Here is an 8,159-nt window from a genome sequence, read left to right on the forward strand (position 1 = left end):
CTTTGCCACCTTAAGAAAGCACTTACCACACACTGTGGCTGTAACTTTTGCAGTCTGAGGTGTGACAGCAAAACTAGCAGGAATTTTTTTTCCTTCTTCACAATTTCACGGGTAGAAGATTCGTTCTTACCATACATAGCAACCTCAGCATACGAATTTTTGCCTTCCTTATTACGTGGAGAGCTTTCACCTTTTCACTTAAGGAAGCACCTTACAGCTGCTCATTGGCGCATCCAAATTGTCGACATCACTCTGCTTGTGCTTTGGGGCCAATATTAAGTACAATTAGGGTCACTTAAACACAAGCACTGCGGTACCACGACGGTGTATCTGACAACCAAATGGCTACGAGGTGACCAACAGGTGGGATGTGCTGGACAAAGGGGTGATGCATGTCCTGGGCAGATTTCATCCCGCTACTGAGAACGGCATGCAATTTAAAACTTATTGTTCATTTCTGGGATTTTCCATTTAATATTTTCAGACTGTGATTGACTGCAGGTAATTGAAACCACGGATCAGGGGAAGAATGACTGAATTGTGTTTTAGTATTTGCATATTAAATTAGTATTTGCATATTAAAAAGGGTAAGTAGAATTCTAAAAGATACAGGCACCCCAGTGTTCACAGCAGCACTATTCACAATAGCCAAGACATGGAAACGACCTAAATGTCCATCAACAGATGAATGGATAAAAAAGGCGTGGTTCATATATACAATGGAATATTACTCAGCCATAAAAAAGAATGAAATCATGCCATTTGCAGCAACATGGATGGACCTAGAGATTATTGTACTAAGCGAAGTCAGTCAGAAAGAGAAAGAAAGAAAACCCCCATATGATATCACTTATATGTAGAATCTCAAATATGACACAAATGAACTTATCTACAAAATAGAAACAGACTCACAGACATAGAGAACAGACTTGTGGCTGCCAAAGGCGGGGGCGGGGGCGGGTAGGTGAGGGATGGACTGGGAGTTTGGGATGAGCAGATGCAAACTATAGAATGGATAAACAACAAGGTCCTACTGTATAGCATCTGTGCAAGTCAATATCCTGTGATAAACCATAACGGAAAAGAATACAAAAAGAATATCTATATATATGTATAACTGAGTCACTGTGCCGTACAGAAGAAATTAGCACAATATTGTAAAACAACTATATGTCAATAAAATTTTTTTAAAGGGTAAGTAGAAAAATAAAAAAACAAAAAGAAGAAAAAAAGGGTAAGTAGAAATACTCTTTTTTTGACAGTTAAAATTTTTTTCATTTTTAGTGACCTGTATTGCTTTCTTTAGAAATACTCTTGATATTGGTCAGCAGCTCTTAGGTGAGATCCTGGCAGCACTGGGGGTGTTTCCTCCTTCTGTTTCCTAAGTGCTCTGTAGTGTGGTCACGTTGTCAGGGACTGTGACTGCACACACATGTACGTGTGAGCACACGTGTCGGGCAGCGTCCTCACGTTCCGCGTCCCCTCCTCACACGCTGTCGGGGAGAGGAACTGGGAGGTGAAGGGAGGGGAGCATCTGGACTTAGCGAAGGCTGGCTGCTCCTTTGGGAGGGTCGTCCAGAGAGCCACAGTCAGGGGCAACTGTGTCCCCAGGTAGCCTCCTTGTGCCCCTTGGGGATCCTGCCTGGGCTGACGTCCCCTAGACCGGAATTCTCTCCCTGTAGAGACAGCTTTGAAGCGGACACAGGACCTAACCCCCAGTAGGAAGCACTCCAAGTCCACAGACACTGCTGGGACCATGGCAGGCAAGTCCCGATCTCCTGTGGCCCTCGAGGGTCCACTAGAGGCTCCTGAGGGTCCTGCCTGGGCAAGGAGAAGCAGGGTCTTCTGAGGGCAGCGCTCTGCGTGCCGGCTGACCCTGCTGGTTCATCTCTGGGCTCCGGAATTTTCCTACTCACTTGGACACACTGCCTGGGAGGCCCCGGAGGCCGAGCCGGCTCCCAGAGGCTCCCTGGGTGCAGGCGGTCCCGGGGGCACGGGGTGGGTGGGGAGAGCCCTCACCCCGTCGCCTCTGTGTGGGCTGGCAGTTCTGGAAGGGACCAAGGGGATTCCAGCCTCTAGGTCCTGCCTCGAGGTCCAGCCCCATCACGGAGCCAAGGGTTTGGCTCAGCGGTACTGGGCCTGAGGCCCTGGGGTCCTGGCTACTCCCCTCCCCCTCCCCCTCCCCCCTCCCGCGGGGACTCTCAGTGGCTCCCACACGGGGTCCCTGCTCTTGCTTCCACTGCCATGTCTGCCTCCCGCTCCGGCCCTTGTGTCTGGCTGATAATCCTGTCTACTTCCCGCACTTGCTTTTTTTGTACCAACACCGTGGGCCGGGGTCCCTGCTCCAGACCCGGGTTCACCCCTCCTCAGGGCAAGGCCTCCCTGGGGCGAGAAAGCATAAAATGGGGAAGAGGGAGGACATGGGATGAGGGACAGAGAGAGGGCAGAGGAAGAGAGGAAAACGATGTCGCATCTGTGGGGCGAAACACCCTTCCCGGCTCCGGACATGGCTCCACGCACCGCTGCCCCTGGGAGTTGGACCGAAGTGAGGTCGCGGGGAGAGGGGCAGCGGGGAAGACGGCCCCCCGGCGCGTGCCCTGGGTCCGAGGCCCACGGTGGCCCCCGCGGGCGAGCACTCGCAGGGGGGGCCGCGGGAGGGCGAGGTGCCCCGGAGGGAGCGGCCGGCGCGGCCCCGCCCGCGGCTGCGGAGGCCGGACCCTGGCGCCCCGCGGTGCGGCGTCCTACCGCGCAGCAGAGCTACGCCCGCGTTCCCGCTGTGGCTGCACAGCTGTCTGAAACCCCCCTGGTGCTTGCAGACAAACGACGCCAGCCGGGCTGGGCTAAGGGCCGCGTGCGTGACCCGCGGGCCCGGCCTCCCGAGGGGCCGCCGGCTCTCCCACGCGAGTGTTTACACTGGAACGTGGCTGTCAAACTTCCAGCAAAAGGAGGGGTGGCAGGACCCACGCCATTGGGCAGCTGGGCCCGTCGGGCCCGGGGAAGAGGCGCCCGGCCGCGAGCTGAGCCAGGAGGAGATGCCCCCCGAGGAGGGGCACCCCGAGGAGATGCCGGGGACAGGGTACAGTCCCCGAGGCCGGAGCAGTCCACCCTCCGTGGGGAGAGAGGACGACAGTCACCGAAACGGCTCCGTGGGCCTGTCCCGGTGGGTGTCCGCCGGGCCTCACCCTCCTACCCCCGGAAGTCACGTGAATTCAGCCAAAGGTGCCTGCTGACAGCAACCTGTTTTCTCCTTTGTGCCCCACAGCTGAGATGCCTTTGCCCAGCCTGGGCCAGGCCGGCCGGGCAGTCGCAGGGAGGCCCCGAACAGGGAGAGGAGCATTTGGGGGGCCCCAAAGCCACAGAGGCCCCCGGGGCCCTCAGCTGCCGCAGCTGACGAGCTTGGCTAAAGAAGGCCCGAGCACCTGTTTAATCTCGAGAGGAAGACGGCAAGTAGGGCCGTTCCCTCTAACACGCCCCATTAAATATTCCTGGAATCCAAATGCAAACGGAAAAGAATAAACCACTTTGAAGTTCCAGGCAACGGGTGAGTTTGGGATGGGGGAGGGTCCAGGTACGGCTGGACGGGCTGGGCTGCGTGGGACTCGGCCGGTCGAGGCTCCACGGGCGGGTGGGAGTGCCACGCCACCCCTCCCCCGCCCACTGACCGGGTGTTTCTGGGCATCAGTTGGTCCTTGGATCTGCAGGAAGTGGGGGGAGAAAGGTGGTGTCTCGGGGTGCAGCTGCGCCTACCTGGGCGGGGAAGAAGGGCCGGGAGCCAGGGTCGGCCTGGGTGGGTTGGCCTCCTGAGAGCTCTGGCCTCAGGAGGGCCTCTGGAAAAGCAAATGGGCCCCTGGGCAAGGGGCTCCCTGCTCTAAACGCTGTGGGTGTATCAACTCATTTCATCCTCACAACAAACCTGCGATGTGGGTATCATTATCGCCCTCCTATTACAGATGAGAAAACCGGGGCACGGAGAGAGAGGTGGCTTTCCCATGATACCCGACAAGGAAGTGGCGAGGCCAGGATCTGAGCCCACACTCCGGCTCCACAGCCCCGGCTCTGAACCGGGACTCTCCACTGTCTCTGTAACTGCTTTTTGAAACCAACTATTCTGCCCAGAAGGGATCTGGCACATCACACCCTGCCCACCCTGGCTCTCCCGGCCTGGAAGTCTCCCCACTCTCTGTAACTGGCTGTCTCTTAGGGTCGGAGCCCTTCTGCCCACCTGGACACCCGTGCCCAGCCCGGGGCCTGCTTCCTGTGTTGCCCCCCACCTCCGGAGGCAACAGAGTTTCACAAAGCTTGATGGGATCCAGGGCCGGCCACTGGCCCTCCAGGACTTACTGTGATTCATGAATGCCCGAGGCCTTCGTTTCTTTGAGGGACTGTGAAGGCAGTGTCAGGGCCCTGTCGCCCCCCAGAGGGAGGAAGAGGGACTGAGGGCTGAGGTGGCGGTGACGGCCCCTCTTACCTCCCTGGGGACCTGCCGCCACCGCCACATGTCCTTGAGGCCGTCTTTCTCTCCCTGAGGCCCGAGCTGGTCTCCTCTCATTGGAGCCCCGGGACAAAGCCTGCTTGACCCAAACACATTCTCAGCATCTGTTGAAAGCATCCCGATTACCGACGTCTCTGCAACACGGCCGCGCTTTCTCCAGGTGACTCATCCAGCCTCCTCGTTGTTGCCAAGAATATCTTTCCAGAACACAAGTCAGATTAAGTCTCTCTCCTGATTAAAACGATTTAGAATCTGATGGGGGCAGCTGCCCACGGGATACAACCCCCGTGGCTTAGGATGTCACACGAGGCTCTCTGCAGTCTGGCCCAGCCTACTGGCCTCTGCCTACTTGAGCCAGCTGGGGCAGAAGCCATTATTGCATCCAGGCATTGGGTGAGCTGCTTTCCCAGTCCAGTGACCCCTCAGCCTGGTATACAGCTCCTATTCATCCCTCAAAGCCCCACTCAATTATGTCCTTCCAGGGCTGTCCTCAACCACCTCTCTCCAGGGGCAAAAACCAAAAAACAAGAAAAAGAACAACAAAGCAACATAACCTTTGGCACGTACCTCTATCACAGCCCCTCGTACCCATGTCCTGCCCACTCTATGTGTCATGTCTCCCACTGTAATGAGCTGCTTAAGTGAGGGAGCGGCTTCATCTTTGTATTTCCAGCACCCAGTCCCAGCAGTGCTGTTCCAGTGCAAGTATTTGGGAGAGAGAAGCAATATTGAGCCAATAATGTCCATTAACCCAACAGTGTGTGTGTACCTCCTTAGTTAACTCTAGCGGAGAAAAAGCCTTTTGAGAGACTGACTGCCGCACGTGACACCAAGTCCTGACGTGACAGGAAGGAGACCTACACTGTGGGAGAGGCTCACCCAAGGAGGCCAGAGAGGCAGGCGTGGGGTCTGGCGCCCCTGACGGGCCTTCAGGGACTGGGCAAGTTCAAAGGCTTTGCAGATGGGTGCAAACTAAGCTTTCTCAGCCCAGTGGCTTTTCCCCAGGCCAACCCTGCCCAGAGGAACTCATTCTGCCTCTTGACTCACCTACCCTAGACTCTCCCCCGAGGCTCAGTTCTGGTCACTGGCGGCCCCCTCCCGCTGAGCAGAAAGCAGCCTCCGGGCGCCCGCTCAGTCCATCACAGGTAAGTGTAGACCATCCCCACCTCCATCCTCCTCCAGGGACAGCGTCTTCCCCTCTCTGCCGCCTTCACCCCAGATGCCGCTGGTCTGCCCAGCTGGACGCACTGTGGGACCCCAGGAAATAGAGGTGCTGGAGCCAAATCTATCTGAGTCTAAATCCTGACACAGCCAAGTCTCAGTGTCCTCATCTGCAAAGAGGTGGGAACCAACTCTCCCTCAGGGTAAGTCTGGGAAACAGAGATAACGCAGGCACAGTCTCCACGAGCAAACAGCAGGCCTTAATACATGGTAGCTCTGGGGAGCAATGGCCCCCTTGCTCTTTCCTTCATGTTGATAAACACAGTTGACTATGATGGGCTCGTGGACCCTTGCCCATGAGCAGTAACTCGTGACAGGTACATCCGGGTCACCTGTAAGCCGCAGTGCCTACGGTGTGACACGCAGGATGGGAGCAGCCCTGAGCAGGGCAGGGCCCAACACCGTGTTCGTAAGGAAAAATAAAGCTCCACTATGGAGAACAGTATGGAGGTTCCTTTAAAAACTAAAAGTAGAGCTACTATATGATCCTGCAATCCCACTCCTGGGCGTATATCCAGAGAAAACCATAATTTGAAGAGACACATGCACCCCTATGTTCACAGCAGCAGTATTCACAATAGCCAAGACACGGAAGCAACCTAAGTGTCCATCGACAGAGGAATAGATAAAGAAGATGTGGTACATACATACAATGGAATATTACTCAGCCATAAAAAAGAATGCAATGACGCCATTTGCAGCAACATGGATGGACTTAGAGATGATCTTACTAAGTGAAGTAACTCAGGGAAAGACAGATATCATATGCTATCACTTATATGTGGAATCTAAAAAAATGATACAAATAAACTATTTACAAAACAGAAACAGACTTCAAGAACAAACTTATGGTTACCAAAGGGGAAACTTGGAGGGATAAATTAGGAGTTTGGGATTAACATATACACACTACTATATATAAAATAGAAAACCAGCAAGGACCTACTGTATACACAGGGAACTCTACTCAATATTCTGTAATAACCTATATGGGAAAAGAATCTGAAAAAGAATGGATATATGTAGATGCATAACTGAACCGCTTTGCTATGCACCTGAAACTAACACAACATTGTAAATCAGCTATAATATAAATAAAAATTCAATTAAAAAAAGGAAAAAGAAAGTTATACATATTAATGAATATACCTAGAAAACCTCTAGAAGGATCAGTTTCAAAATATTAACAATCATAGAGCTATGAGAGTTTTTTTCTTTTTGTTACATATTTATCTACTTTTCTTCCCCCCCAATGAGCAAGCGTTGAGCAACAATGCGGAAAAAACTTAAACCACATGTGATGGAAATCTGCAGGCAATATGGGCCTTAAATTCAAAGCACCATCTGGGATTTGCGTGTCAAAGAGTCATGGTTTACAACTGCAGATGCCGGAGCCTCCATGTGGAAGGAATTAGGGTTGCCGAGCAGGTCCCACCCTAGGAAAGTCCCCCGTGGGGAAAGGCAAGTGCCACTCCCAAAACAGAGGCTTCCCCACATCTACCACTTAATAGAGGGGTCTGTAAATCTGACAGCACGGTCACTTAAAACAAACGCTCCATTAGACAGGCAGTATTTGGGATTTTTATTTTCGAAATGAAGTTCCGTTTTTAATCCATTTGGTGAGCTCTGTGTTTTAAAGAACCTTCTAGGAAACCTGTCGCAAAACCAAGTCATTTCTGCAGTTCAAACTCTCAATTCCCTGAATCTTTCCATGTTATCAATTTGCACATGAGCTGGTTTTCTTGCAACAAGAAATGCTTCCACATGCTAAGACTAACAACTGGTTCTATTAGGACAAATGCCACCCCATTTCTTTCACCGTAAAACTCTAAAACCGTGCCTCTTTCTTTGGCATCAACGCACTGGAATGCACCACGGCAAAGGGAGGTGATGACATTTCTGTGTCTATGAAAAGCATATGAAGCAATTTTACGGGGTAGTTTCTCATGAGACCTGCTTAGAGTCAGGGCAGCAGACCAAATTAACTCTCGACAGCCTCTTCAGTTCTGCAAGTCTGTCACATTTATTGTACGGACGCTTTACTTTCTTTTTTTTTTTTTTAAGTTCCTTATCCCTCCATGAAGAAGAGGTCGGAGAGACATTAGGCCTGAGGGGCCTCATGTTTAGCACAAAAATCAGCCACGTTGAGGTGCCAAAGATTCAAGATACGAGTTATGAAGAGCAATGAATCTGATCTCTTCAAGAGGCAAAGGGATCCTCAAACTAAGAGACAGTCTAAAATCTACTTACAAAGAAAAATCTGACCGTGTAAAGTACAGCTGACTCTTGAACAGCACGGGTTTGAACCGTGTGCGCCCACTTATACTTGGATTTTTTTTTTGTTAAGTAATATTAGAGTACGGCATGATCTGCGGTTGGCTGAATCCCCAGATGTGGAACCTCGGATACGGGAGGCCCGACGGTAAAGTTATACGTGGATTCTCCA

Source organism: Phocoena sinus, chromosome 2 (assembly GCF_008692025.1).
Source record: "Phocoena sinus isolate mPhoSin1 chromosome 2, mPhoSin1.pri, whole genome shotgun sequence".
Lineage (NCBI taxonomy): Eukaryota > Metazoa > Chordata > Mammalia > Artiodactyla > Phocoenidae > Phocoena > Phocoena sinus.